Consider the following 15,261-nt stretch of genomic DNA (forward strand, 5'->3'; position numbering starts at 1 on the left):
TAATTTTAGGTCTTTCATAAGAGTTGGGAAATTTTCAGTGAAAATTTCTTCCATTAGTTTTTCTCCTCCTTTTCCCTTCTCTTCTCCTTCTGGGACACCCACAACACGTATATTTGTGCGCTTCATATTGTCATTCAGTTCCCTGATCCCCTGCTCAAGTTTTTCCATTCTTTTCCCTATAGTTTCTGTTTCTTTTTGGGATTCAGATGTTCCATCCTCCAGTTCACTAATTGTAGCTTCTGTCTCTTTGAATCTACCATTGTAGGTATCCATTGTTTTTTCCATCTTTTCTACTTTGTCCTTCACTCCCATAAGTTCTGTGATTTGTTTTTTCAGATTTTCTATTTCTTCTTTTTGTTCAGCCCATGTCTTCTTCATGTCCTCCCTCAATTTATTGATTTGGTTTTTGAAGAGGTTTTCCATTTCTGTTCGTATATTCAGCATTAGTTGTCTCAGCTCCTGTATCTCATTTGAACTATTGGTTTGTTCCTTTGACTGGGCCATATTTTCAATTATTTGAGCGTGATCCGTTATCTTCTGTTGGCGTCTGCGCATTTAGACAGATTTCCCTGGGTATTGGATCCAAGTTTGGAAGATTTTTCTGTGAAATCTCTGGGTTCTGTTTTTCTTATCCTGCCCAGTAGGTGGCGCTCGTGGCACACGTTTGTCTGCGGGTCCCACCAGTAAAAGGTGCTGTGGGACCTTAAACTCTGGAAAACTCTCGCCATCCAGGGGGTTCGCTAGCCGAAGCGGCTTGAGCTGGCCCAGGGTCCGAACGCAGGGAGGGTTGCTGGTCGCCGCAGCCCAGGAAAGAGCCCGTCCGAATTTCCTAGTCAGCCCTGGGCGACAAGCGTGGCGGGAGGGCGCCAGCGGCAGCAGCCCACCCGAGAGAGTGCATGTTCCCCGGGAGTCACGGGTTTGGAAGGGGCCTCCCCCACCCGTCACCGTTCTCCGCGGCCTGGGGATTTCTGATCCAATTCTCTCAGTTGGTCCGGGGGCTGCGCGTGGTGTGGGCGCCAGCCGTCTTTGTTTCAGGGGACCGCCTCTCCAATTCTCCCAGCCGGCCCGGGAAGGGGGAAGGGAGTAACTCCGGCCACTTCCCGCCCCGCCCGGTGAGGCCCGCGCGCCTCGGCGATCTCACCCGAGCTGCTTCTCTCAGCCAGCCAGCCGTTCCAGGATGGGGTACGCTGTCTTTTTTATCTCTGTTGTGGCTTTGGGCGCTTTCTGTATCGTTTCTACTCCCCTAGTAGCTGTCCTGGAGAAGAAACTAAGATCTGCGCGTCTTACTAAGCCGCCATCTTCCAGGAAGTCCCTCGACATATTTTTTTTTCTCTATTTATGTGAAGATCATCTTCCCATGGCATCTTCCTCAACAACAGAGATGCACTTAGGTGCTTCTGTTTCTATTGAATTATGTAAGAAAATTATTTTCAATAATGCATATTTTTAAGTAGCTTTAGAGTATCTTTTAAATCAAATACACCAACAAGATTACTTGATAGGTTTTTGTGTCATGTTCAACTCTTTTATTGTTTGATTTTTCACAACTTTATAAAAACTTTGGATCTCATAACTTTCGTATCTACCAGCAGTAGCTATATTTTCTGTGTCTTAACATAGGTCTTCTGTTCTTTTATTCTAGAACTCTAATGGGGGTTGACTCACATCCCCCACACACTGAAGGAGGGTGGGCCTTATCCAACATGGCTCAAGTCCTTAAACACAAAGGAAGTCGGGCACAGAAAAGAGAACTACAGGGAGCAGCCTGAAGCTAGAAATCAGTGGAACCTGGAAGAGAAAGGAGATGCCACCATGTGCATTGACATCTGAGGGAAAAGTCAAGGAGCCTACCCCAAAATTGCTGCCTAGCCAGAAAGTACCTACTCAGTTGGAAGCAAACCTTCCTGCTTCTGAAACCGAGGGCCAATATATTCCTGTTGTTAAGCCAACCCATTGTATGATATTTGTTTTAGCACTAGGAAACTAAAACAAATTCTAAACAATTCAGGGGAAAAAAATCTTTATTGGGCTTTTCCTTCTCTCTGTTCTCCACACTTTGCTTCTATTTTTTTTTTCATCTTTGTTAGAAGTAGAGAAAAAGCCTTAAGGAACATGTTAGCATTTTGAAATTAAGTTATTTATGTATATACTTTTTTTTATATATATTAGAAGTCACATTTAGAATTGTTCTCTATCAGTTATGCTGTTTTAGTTGATAAGTGCCAACATTATGGTTTGTTTCATAATAACTCTTCACTTTGAAACCATATCCTCTGTTTCTTCCTTTTCTCTAAAACTGAACAGGATGTTGAAGAAACAAAGTGAGCAAAGTCTGCTGAAATATGCTTCAACAATAAATGTCATTTATTGAATGGTATAGAGAATTCCCTGGCACAAGGAACAGGGCTCACTCTTGGTTACCTGAATGTTCAGTGGGCCATCTAGGAGCAGGAACTACCCTCCACCTGCGGGAGTAGCTGCACCCAAGTTCAGCTTCCTCTAAGACTGATGATATTATCCCACCCTCTTCCAGGAGCTATAAATTTCTATGGTCCCCTTGTCCTCAGGTGTTAGGCTTTTCAGTCATGTCCTCTAAATAGCTAACATGCAAATCTGACTGCCTAACATTTAAGTTGTCTGCTGATAAGGTTACCATCATACTTGTCCAACAACACTAAGGTGGGATCTCTTCCCTGGAATGCTGCACTGAGTGCCCATCAGGTGACCGTGGTTCCTGCCTACCTCTTCATGGGAACATGGGAGAATCAAAGCATCTGTGCCTTTCTTGTTGTTGATCCCTCGGATTTCCTCAATAAAGCTTATTTCTTAGCCCTTTTGGTGTGATATTGTGAAATTCCTCCTGAGTCCTGGTGAACCTTAGGTGGCCACCACAAAGGGGCCCATCTTGTACAATATATTTATTGATGACAATCAAAGCTTTGTTTTAGGTACCTTGTTATTAATTTGTTTTGGGTTGGTTTATCTAACTGCCTTGTATCTTAGTTTGCATATTTGTAACATGGATCAATTCACTGGCTACAAAAGCTGCCAGCAGAAATGGAATGGCTTTTAAAAAGGTAATTTATTAAGTTGCAAGTTTACAGTTCTAAGGCTGTGAAAATATCCAAATCAAGGCATCCAGGGAAAGATACCTTGGTTCAAGAAGGCTGATGATGTTCGGGGTTTTTCTCTCAGCTGGAAAGGCACATGGCCATATCTGCTACTTTCTCTCCAAGAATCTTCAACGGCTTCTGCAGGTCTCTGTCCATTCTGTGGGCTCTGTTGGTTCTGGTGGCTCTAAAGCTTTTTCCAAAATGGTTCCCTCTTAAAGGGCTCCGGTAAGCAACCCCACCTTGAATAGGTGGAGACATATCTCCATGGAAACCATTTAATCAAGTTATGACCCACAATTGGGTGGGTCACATCTCCATGGAGACAATCAAAAAGGTCCCACCCAGCAATACTAAATCAGTATTAAAGGATATGGATTTTCTGGGGTACACAACAGATTCAAATTGGCCATATTATATTGAACCTTGGGTATAATGGACATTATATGTCTGTTAACTCATACATTTTCTTCCAATCCATCTTTTCTCTCCTTCACATCCCTTCATAGGCAGCTAAGATTCTATGATACTGTTCAATAATACTTTTGTCACTATCTTAAACTCCGTTCCACTTCTGTCTTCTTGGTGACATCTGCCATGTACCCTCGCCAATGGATAAACCAAACTATCAGCTTTCTCTACATCTGTACCTGAGCAACTAAGCCCTTAGGAGAGACTTATACAAAAGGCATGCTGGTTTTTGAAAATTTAAATAAAATTACTTTAAATGGATCTTTTACAGTGTACATCAATCCCATAATCATTTTCAGCTAACTTTTCTCCCACTTTCCACAATAATTACTTCAAGCATCTTTAAAACTTTTGCCTGTTCTCCCCCGCAATTCTCAGAAGATAATCTTGACTCCCGTTTTACAGAGAAAATAGAAATCTTTAAATGGGAACTTCAGAACCTGTCCTATTTTCAACATAAAACCTTAGCTGTATCTCTATCTATATACTATTTCACTTCCTTTCTGTTATAATATAGGTGTGGTTATTTTTCTTAAGGCTGTCTTCCTCTGGTGTTTTATCTTATCCCTTCTAACTTCTCAGAGACCTTTTCTTTTCTCTAGTCTGTAATTCTCGAATTCAAACTCTCTCTCGATTAGAGCTTTTTAAAGCAGAGGTTTTCCCAATTGAAAGAAAACAATAAAAGAAACAAAAAAAAGAAGAAAAGAATCAAACTTGAGCCCCTCATTCCCTTCCAGCTACTACCTATTTGTCTCCTCTTCAGACAAATATTTCAAGAGTTGCCTATATCTACTGTTACTATTTCTTCCTTGTTACTTAGTACTAAATGCTCTTTAACCTGACTTCTGTCTATGTTACTCTATCTCCAGTTTTCTCAACCTCAGCACTATTGATGTTTTAGGTCATATAATTCTTGTGTGTGTGTGTGGGGGGGGGGGGGCGGGTACTGTCCTGTGCATTGTAGGATATTTATCCATTATATGCCAATGATAGCATTCTGTCCCCCCATTTGTGATAACGAAAAATGTCTTCATAGCCAAATGACTCTAGTGAGGCAAAATTGCCCTGGTTGTGAAGCACTACTCTGTGTTCTTGGTTTCTGCTAATGTTACTTTCATGATGCTAAAACTTGATTCTCATTCGACTTAATATCTCACTGGCATCTGATATTGTTAACCACTTCCTTCTTGAAACAGTCTTCCCTTGGCTCCAATGACTCAACAATCACTTGATTTCCCTTCCACCTCTTGGATTTTTTTTCCCCTTTCTTCCTTCTTCCCTCCCCCCTTCTCTCTTTCTTCTTCTTTATTAAAATCTCCCTGCAGTCTCATCATTCCCCAACTGGCAGCAAATGTTGGTGTTCTCTTCTTGCTCTGCTCTCTTTTTTGCCTACATTCAAGGCTTTAAGTTTCAACTTTATAGTTCTACTTCCCGCTATGCTGAACTAGCTCAGAATGGTAAAAAACCAACTCTGCCACCACCAACAACAATAAAAATTGGATAAGATAGTTTATCCATAATTTTTGAATCTTTATCTCTATGTAGATACAAGTCCCCTCCTGTAGAATATAAAAAAAGCTGCTTCTCACTCTGACTTCTGAAGTACAAAAGTAGTTCTTATTCAGAATAAGACAGACAAAGGTGAAGAGAATATTCCTTAGCTTGGCCTAGAAAAATCTAAGTGATCCTTCTTCCCATTTATCTCCCACCTCTCTACCCACCTCAACCTCACCCTGTCCCAGGCTCTCACTTCTATTCCTACTCCTAGAAACTAGCGTTTGTTGAGCCCTTTGTCCTCACCCTACACCACCACAGGGCTTTTTTGCCTGCTGTTCCCTCTGCCTAGAATGCTTCTCTCACACTTCTATGCCTACTTAACTCATCTTTCAGATTTCAGCTCAAGCAAACTTCCTCAGGGAAGTCTTTCCTGGTCTGTCTAATTAGTCCAGTCCCCCATTATGGTTGCCTTTAAACTCCTTTGTGTATCTCCTTCATACTACAGAGCACAGCAGCAGGGTTACATTAACATGTGTGGTTTGACAATCAGTAAAATAAGGTTGAGTAATTAAGTGCAGGGATTTTTGGAGTTGAGATTGCTTGTCTTGGAATCCTGGCTCTTAATTTCTCTCGTGCCGCACTTTTTTCATCTTTAAAATGTGGATAGTAATAGTTGTGAGTTTTAAATGATTTAGTGTACATGCAATGCTTGGAACAGTGCCTAGAACATAGTAAGCAGTAATTTTTTTAAAATTGTCATCTACCGTTTCCACTATTTTAGCACATCATTTTATTCTTGGTGTCAACACAGTGCCTGATACATAGTAGGCATGTATTAAATGTTTTAAATGGGAAAAATGCTTTAGAAATGTAAGGCACATTTTATAAATCTAGAAACTATTTATGAAGATGAAAAAATAGAGATTCTGTATTGTGTTTTAAAAATAATTCTCTTCTAGTCAATATTTTTACTTGTACAATCTTTGCAAGTAGGAGAATAGGTGGTTGTCTAACTTTAAGAGAATTAGAACAATATTTAATGCTGTATCAGTGAAGTCAGTCTTGCAATTGAAATATCACAAAGTTGAAGAGTATGTTCAAATTCTGGCAATAGATAACCAATCATATACATATATATAATTTTTCATTACTTACAATGAAAACAAATATCTTAGTCTCAAAGTTTAAGGATTATATTACAATAAACCATTTTAGTTTTTAAAATATCACAGGCGATTTTCTTGTAAACAAACCTCTAAGAACTCAATTTTATGATAATGAGATACCAAATAAATATAAATCTGACAAGGAAATTTGGCTCTGCAAGCACGCATTTGTGATTATTTATATGGCACTAAGGTCAATGTTTTTTTTAATTGTTGTGAATTGACATTAATATTTTGAAAAATAGCCTTGCCACACGAGCAATGATAACTAGTGTAAAAAATCTTAAGCCTTGAAGAAACATTGATAAAGTTGTATGTCAATACCACTCAAAAGAGGGAGAGATTATTTCCACTTGGATGAATCAGTCAAGAACTTAAGGGGAGGAGGCTTTTAATATTGGCTTTACAGGGTTTGGACACGAAGAGAGGGAAGGGAAATTATACCAAGATCCGGATTTTGTAAGGCAAGCAGCATGAAAGCAGAATTTCTGTGGAACTACTGATGGTTTCAGTTTGATTGAATGCCCAGGATGTGAGAAGAAAATGAGTGGAAAGTAGGCTAATTTCATGTCATTGAGGAATTTGAGTGATAGGCTGTGGAATTTGTACTTCATTCTGGGGCCAAAAGGAACATGCAATTTTAAAAAGTAATGATGTGAAAAGATATTTCATGCAAATAACAACCAGAAAAGAGCAGGAGTAGCTATACTAATATCCAACAAATTAGACTTCAAATGTAAAACAGTTAAAAGAGACAAAGAAGGACACTATGTACTAATAAAAGGAACAATTCAACAAGAAGACATAACAATCATAAATATTTATGCACCGAACCAGAATGCCCCAAAATACGTGAGGCAAACACTGCAAATACTGAAAAGGGAAATAGACACATCTACCATAATAGTTGGAGACTTCAATTCCCCACTCTCATCAATGGACAGAACATCTAGACAGAGGATCAATAAAGAAACAGAGAATTTGAATATTACAATAAATGAGCTAGACTTCACAGACATTTATAGGACATTATACCCCACAACAGCAGGATACACCTTTTTCTCAAGTGCTCATGGATCATTCTCAAAGATAGACCATATGCTGGGTCACAAAGCAAGTCTCAACAAATTTAAAAAGATTGAAATCATACACAACACTTTCTCAGATAATAAAAGAACGAAGTTGGAAATCAATAATAGGCAGAGTGCCAGAAAATTCACAAATACATGGAGGCTCAACAACGCACTCTTAAACAACCAGTAGGTCAAGGAAGAAATTACAAGAGAAATTAGTAAATATCTTGAGGCGAATGAAAATGAAAAAACAACATATCAAAACCTATGGGACGCAGCAAAGGCAGTACTAAGAGGGAAATTTATTGCCCTAAATGCCTATATCAAAAAAGAAGAAATGGCAAAAATTCAGGAATTAACTGTCCACTTGGAAGAACTGGAGAAAGAACAGCAAACTGACCCCAAAGCAAGCAAAAGGAAAGAAATAACAAAGATTAGAGCAGAAATAAATGAAATTGAGAACATGAAAACAATAGAGAAAATCAGTAAGACCAGAAGTCGGTTCTATGAGAAAATCAATAAGATTGATGGGCTCTTAGCAAGATTGACAAAAGAAGAAGAGAGAGGACGCAAATAAATAAAATCAGAAATGGAAGAAGAGACATAACCACTGACCTCACAGAAATAAAGGAGGTTATAACAGGATACTATGAACAACATTATGCTAATAAATACAAGAAAGTAGATGAAATGGACAACTTCCTAGAAAGGCATGAACAACCAACTTTGACTCAAGAAGAAATAGATGACCTCAACAAACCAATCACAAGTAAAGAATTTAAATCAGTCATTAAAAAGCTTCCCAAAAAGAAAAGTCCATGACCAGATGGCTTCACATGTGAATCCTACCAAACATTCCAGAAAGAATTAGTACGAACCCTTCTCAAACTCTTCAAAAAAATCGAAGTGGAGGGAAAGCGACCTAATTCATTCTATGAAGCCAACATCACCCTCATATGAAAACCAGGCAAAGATACTACAGAAAAAGAAAACTATAGACAAATCTCTCTAATGAATATAGATGCAAAAATCCTCAACAAAATTCTAGCAAATCGAATCCAGCAACACATTAAAAGAATTATACATCATGACCAAGTAGGATTCATCCCAGGTATGCAAGGATGGTTCAACATAAGAAAATCAATTAATGTAATACACCATATCAACAAATCAAAGCAGAAAAATCACATGATCATCTCAATTGATGCAGAGAAGGCATTTGACAAGATTCAACATCTTTTCTTGTTAAAAACACTTCAAAGGTTAGGAATACAAGAAAACTACCTTAAAATGATAAAGGGAATATATGAAAAACCCACAGCTAATATCATCCTCAATGGGGAAAAACTGAAAACTTTCCCCCTAAGATCAGGAACAAGACAAGGATGTTCACTATCACCACTGTTATTCAACATCGTGTTGGAAGTTCTAGCCAGAGCAATTAGGCAAGAAAAAGAAATACAAGGCATCAAAATTGGAAAGGAAAAAGTAAAACTCTCACTGTTTGCAGATGATATGATACTATATGTTGAAAACCCGGAAAAATCCACAGCAAAACTACTAGAGCTAGTAAACGAGTACAGCAAAGAGGCAGGTTACAAGATCAACATTCAAAAATCTGCAGTGTTTCTATACACTAGTAATGAACAAGCTGAGGGGGAAATCAAGAAACGAATTCCATTTACAATTGCAACTAAAAGAATAAAGTACTTAGGAATAAATTTAACTAAAGAGACAAAAGACCTATACAAATAAAACTACAAGAAACTGCTAAAAGAAATCACAGAAGACCTAAATAGATGGAAGGGCATACCATGTTCATGGATTGGAAGACTAAATATAGTTAAGATGTCAATTCTACCTAAATTGATTTATAGATTCAATGCAATACCAATCAAAATCCCAACAACTTACTTTTCAGAAATAGAAAAACCAATAAGCAAATTTATCTGGAAGGGCAGGGTGCCCCGAATTGCAAAAAGTATCTTGAGGAAAACAAACGAAACTGGAGGTCTCATGCTGCCTGACTTTAAGGCATATTATGAAGACACAGTGGTCAAAACAGCATGGTACTGGCATAAAGATAGATATATTGACCAATGGAATCGAGTAGAGTGCTCAGATAGAGACCCTCTCATCTATGGACATTTGATCTTTGATAAGGCAGTCAAGCCAACTCATTTGGGACAGAACAGTCTCTTCAATAAATGGTGCCTAGAGAACTGGATATCTCTATGCAAAAGAATGCAAGAGGACCCATATCTCACACCCTATACAAAAGTTAACTCTAAATGGATCAAAAATCTAAACATTAGGCCTAAGACCATAAAACAGTTAGAGGAAAATGTAGGGAGATCTTATGAATCTTATAATTGGAGGTGGTTTTATGGACCTTACACCTAAAACAAGATCACTGAAGAAAGAAATAAATAAAGGGAGCTCCTCAAAATTAAACACTTTTGTGCATCAAAGAACTTCATCAAGAAAGTAAAAAGACAGCCTACACAATGGAAGAGAATATTTGGAAACAACATATCAGATAAAGGTCTAGTATCCAGAATTTATAAAGAGATTGTTCAACTCAACAACAAAAAGACAAGCCAGTTCAATTACAAAATGGGAAAAAAGACTTGAACAGACACTTCTCAGAAGAGGAAATACAAATGGCCAAAAGGCACATGAAGAGATGTTCAATGTCCCTGGCCATTAGAGAAATGCAAATCAAAACCACAATGAGATATCATCTCACACCCACCAGAATGGCCATTATCAACAAAACAGAAAATGACAAGTGCTGGAGAGGATGTGGAGAAAGAGGCACACTTATCCACTGTTGGTGGGAATGTCAAATGGTGCAACCACTGTGGAAGGCAGTTTGGCGGTTCCTCAAAAAGCTGAATACAGAATTGCCATATGACCCAGCAATACCATTGCTAGGTATCGACTCAGAGGACTTAAGCGCAAAGACACATATGGACATTTGCACACCAGTGTTTATAGCAGCATTATTTACAATTGCAAGGAGATGGAAACAGCCAAAATGTCCATCAACAGACGAGTGGCTAAACAAACTGTGGTATATACATACGATGGAATATTATGCAGCTTTAAGACAGAATAAACTTATGAAGTATGTAACAACATGGATGGACCTTGAGAACATTATGCTGAGTGAGACTAGCCAAAAACTAAAGGACAAATACTGTATGGTCTCACTGATATCAACTGACATTAGTGAATAAACTTGGAATACGTTGTTGGTAACAGAGACCATCAGGAGATAGAAATAGGGTAAGATAATGGGTAATTGGAGCTGAAGGGATACAGACTGTGCAACAGGACTGGATACAAAAACTCAGAAATGGACAGCACAATACTACCTAACTGTAATGTAATTATGTTAAAACACTGAATGAAGCTGCATGTGAGAATGATAGAGGGAGGAGGGCTGGGGACATAAATGAAATCAGAAAGAAAGATAGATGATAAAGATTGAGGTGGTGTAATCTAGGAATGCCTAGAGTGTATAATAATAGTGACTAAATGTAGAAATTTTAGGGATGTTTGTGCATGAGGAAGAACAAAGGAAGGTCATTACTGCAGGGTGCTGAAAATGGATGGTGATTAATACTTAAAAATTTCACCTTCTGTGTGAGACTAAAGCAAAAAATGTTTATTTGGCACAGAATTTATGTTTTGACTGGTGCATTTCCTAGTATAACTTATGTGCATAGTTTGATTGAACAATATAAGTACTTGGAATCTTGGATAGGACATGAGATTTTGTTGCTTTGTCCAGAGTGATGCCCTATGAATCCCAGAGTGATTTGATCAGTGAGTGGAAAAAGTATTTGCAAAGTCCCCTTTGAGGAATTGTGAGAACGGGGAGAAATTCAACTTCCCCAAGTTGAATTCTTGGTATTCTCACAGGCAGTGTGAACAACCAAAGCTATAGGCTTAGCCCCCAGTCTTGGGGTTTGTTCATATGAAACTTAACCCCACAAAGGATAGGTCAAGTCTACTTAAAATTTAGGCCTAAGAGTCACCCCCAAGAGAGCCTCTTTTGGGGCGGGCCACGGTGGCTCAGCAGGCAAGAATGCTTGCCTGCCATGCCAGAGGACCCGGGTTCAATTCCCGGTGCATGCCCATGTCAAAAAAAAAAAAAAAAATGTAAAGAGAGCCTCTTCAGTTGCTTAGATGTAACCTCTCTCTCCAGCCAATACAAGCAAACTCACCACCCTCCCCCTGTCTACGTGGGACATGACTTCCAGGGGTGTGGACCTTCCTGACAACATGGGACAGAAATCCTGGAATGAGCTGAGACTTAGCATCAAGGGATTGAGAAAACCTTCTTGACCAAAAGGGGGAAGAGTGAAATGAGACGAAGTGTCAATGACTGAGAGATTCCAGAGTCGAGAGGTTATCCTGGAGGTTACTCTTACTCTTTAAGTAGATATCACCTTGTTATTCAAGATGTAGTGGAGAGGCTGGAGGGAACTGCCTGAAAATGTAGAGCTGTGTTCCAGTAGCCATGTTTCTTGAGGATGATTGAATAATGATATAGCTTTCACAATGTGACTGTGTGATTGTGAAAACCTTGTGTCGGATGCTCCTTTTACCTACCTTGTCAACAGACGAGTAGAACATATGGAATAAAAATAAATAATAGGGGGAACAAATGTTAAAATAAATTTAGTTTGAAATGCTAGTGATCAATGAAAGCGAGGGTTAAGGGATATGGTAGGTATAATTTTTTTCTGTTATCATTTTATTTCTTTTACTGTTGTCTTTTTATTTCTTTTTCTGAATTGATGCAAATGTTCTAAGAAATGATGAACATGCAACTATGTGATGATATTGAGAATTATTATATATGTAAAACGGAATGATACATTAAAGTTTCTGTTTGTTTGTTGTTAATTTTTTTAAATTAATAAATTAAAAAAACAATAAAAGGCACACAGTTGACAGAGAATCAGACAACCTGGAACTGTGTACTCTAGACAATACAAAGTTTTCACTGAAACACGGATTTGCCTTACAATATAACATTTTTTTATGTTAAAGAAGGGCTTTTTCATGTATTTTTAGGAGCTTTGTGAAGATTTATTAACATATATAATTTACCAATTTAAAGCATACAGTTCAAAGTTGTTTTTACTATATTTGTGGAATTGTGCACCTATAAGCACAGTCTAATTTTAGGATATTTTTATTCCAGAAAGAAAATCTGTGCTCACTAGTAATCATTCTCCTTATCTCTCTCCACTATATACTAGCTTACTCTCTGTCTTTATAGATTTTCCTATTCTGGATATTTCAAATAAATGGAATAATACAATATGTGGTCTTTTGTGACTGACTTCTTATACTTAGCACAATGTTTTTAAGTTTCATCCACTTTGCAGCATATATCAGTACTTCATTCCTTTTTTTATGGATGAATAATATTTGATTGTATGAATATACCACATTTATTTATCCATTCATCATTTGATGGAGATTTGTGTTGTTTCCATTTATTGTCTATTATGAATAATACTGCTATAAACATTCCCGAGCAATGTTTTGGCATGTTTCCATTTCTCTTACCTGTATATCTAGGAGTGGAATGGCTAGTTCACATAGTAACCATGTTTAACATTTTGCTCATGTAGTTTTTAAATGGATGGTGTTGGTTTGTGAATCATTATGGTGTTTACATTTCTTAGCTACACTTAAAAGGGTGACATGAAGACTTTATGTTTAAATGTCAGTACACTAAAAATTACACTCTTTACAACTTCGTAAATATTAAAATATATTCGATGGCCAAGTTAAAAAGTTGTGAAGGATATACAGTTTTTCAAAATTCTTTTAATGGTACATTAAAAAGATTTGGAGGCAATTTACCTAGAACAAATATATGTGGATGACTGTCTAAATCACTCACACAGTGCCTTTAAGGTAGCCTGGCCATCTATTTTTAACTGTCCTCTTGGCAGACTTGAGCAGACAGCTGTACCAGATGGATGAGGCTGCCTGAGAATGTGTAAGAACACTTTGTTGGCCAACTTTCTTTTAGTTGTGAAACCCTCTTTCCAAACCTTGATATTTCAAAAGCATAATTGAGGTGAATATTTTTACAGTTTGGAGGTAGGAATAGCATCTGTTTGTGCTACAAAACACAGAGCGTGTGGATTTATAGACCTGTATGACCAACAATTCTGGTTTGTTTCCCTCAAGGCTCTCCTTTTATTTTCCAGGACTCCTTGTGTACTTATTTTTGGTACCTAGGAGCAAGTGAGAGTGAGGGTAGGATTGATTCAAATGGCCTTAATGCCATCTTGTTGGAAAGTCTGCTGAGGAGGTACGCTGTCCTCAGTTTGGAGTGTCTTCCCTGAATGATTGGGCTGAAATTCATTCTTTATGGTTGCCAAGGGGCTGGAGCACCAGCAGAGATTATTTTTTTAGGCTGGGCAACCTCACTTCCCTTGTATTAGTCTTGATGAGAAACAATCTGTGCACACTGACAGTAAACCCAGAATCATTGTTCTTTTTATATCTTCCCCCAACCACTTTCCCAGGGTTTGAATCTCATCTCTATCCAGGAGAGTGGGGTCAGGTTATATTGTGGTCTGTTACTTCATGGATTTCCTAATAGCCTGGGCCCCTAAGCATTGGAGTTTGGTAACTAACTCTTTGAAATACCACACATACTCCCCCGAGTGCATGTTTGTCCCCAGGTGGGCCAGATCATGGAGAAGCCCAATATATATACTGCCTCACAGACTCAAAAAATCACAGTTTTCTCTTCCTTGGCTCATCAGTTCCAATCTTTATATTTTCATAACTTTACTTAAGAAAACTCATTGACTTTCTCTGTGAGCAGTCTAAATCCACAAAGTACAGGTTCCTTAATTCTAGCTCTCAGTGAAAAGGGGGGATGGTCCTGGCTTCTTCCTTTGCAGACCATCTCAACTTTCCTTAAGCAAAATTTCCTTTCCTACAGATCTACTAACTGATAGGAGAAGCTGACTTTGGTGAGATAATATGGGTGCTCACACATCTCTCCTTCAGAACTGAGGTGATGGTGGCCTTATGGACGCATAACTAAAAGGAGCTTATTCAACTGACTTTGCAGAGCAAAGGGGACCATTCCAAAGTTATCTTCTGTTTCTTATTATCCTAAGAGCATGAGGCAGTCAAAATAATAATGCACATGGTATTAAACTAAGTATTGGCAGGGCATTCCCTTATCCAGATTAAACTAGAACCTCTCTAATGTGAGAATGAAAGGCCTGGAGTTCCACCTGTGTATTTGGTCTCCTTTGACTCATTCCCACCATATTCAATTTATGGGAAATTTCTTTTTCAAAAGTTCGTAGAGTCATTTAAAAATGAATAGTGTATTTCCCTATTGAAATAGACTGTATCATATTTTGCAAACTTATTTCTTAAATGGTTCTACCAGCTCCCCCATCACCATTTTGTTCGTGGAGAATTCCCTTCTGGAAACGTATTTCCTCTACTCCCGTCAAGACTGCTCACTCTTTAAGCTGCTCCACAGTGGTCAAGGGGGAACTTTACCTGGCTGGTCTCGGGTTGCATCTGGTTCATGGATCCCAGGCATAACAGGATTTTTCCCAGAATTACAAATAAGGCATGGATGTGTGGACAAGGGATGCTACATTCTCTATATGTAGGCACCTGCCCACCAAGACTTGAAGGCAGGTGGAGGGGTAGAATTTTCAGGAATAAATTACTGGGGAGTAAAAGCAGCCTTGTCGGGAGTACAGGATGTCCTAAAGTGAAGTGAGTGTGTGTATGCACACAGCACATAGAAGCAAAGCTGTGCTTTCTCTAAGGAGGTAATAGAAAGAACAGTATGCCTGCAAGAACAGGGAGAGCAGTATTTTATTTCTCATAGTAATGTGGTGAAGGGATTCTTGGGAGAGCTTAGTT

The 15,261-nt window shown here is 38.4% G+C and overlaps 1 long non-coding RNA gene across 1 annotated transcript in view; it reads left to right on the forward strand.

Annotated features, from left to right (window-relative positions):
* The window catches only part of LOC143649975 (uncharacterized), a 31,170-nt gene extending 29,062 nt beyond the window's left edge, over positions 1-2,108 (forward strand). The window contains exon 3 of the long non-coding RNA XR_013159276.1: positions 1,643-2,108. This is a non-coding gene — a long non-coding RNA (uncharacterized LOC143649975). The remainder of the gene's footprint in view (positions 1-1,642) is intronic.
* The last annotated feature ends 13,153 nt before the right edge of the window (positions 2,109-15,261 follow it).

The sequence above is a fragment of the Tamandua tetradactyla genome, chromosome 11, assembly GCF_023851605.1.
Source record: "Tamandua tetradactyla isolate mTamTet1 chromosome 11, mTamTet1.pri, whole genome shotgun sequence".
NCBI classification, from domain to species: Eukaryota; Metazoa; Chordata; class Mammalia; order Pilosa; family Myrmecophagidae; genus Tamandua; species Tamandua tetradactyla.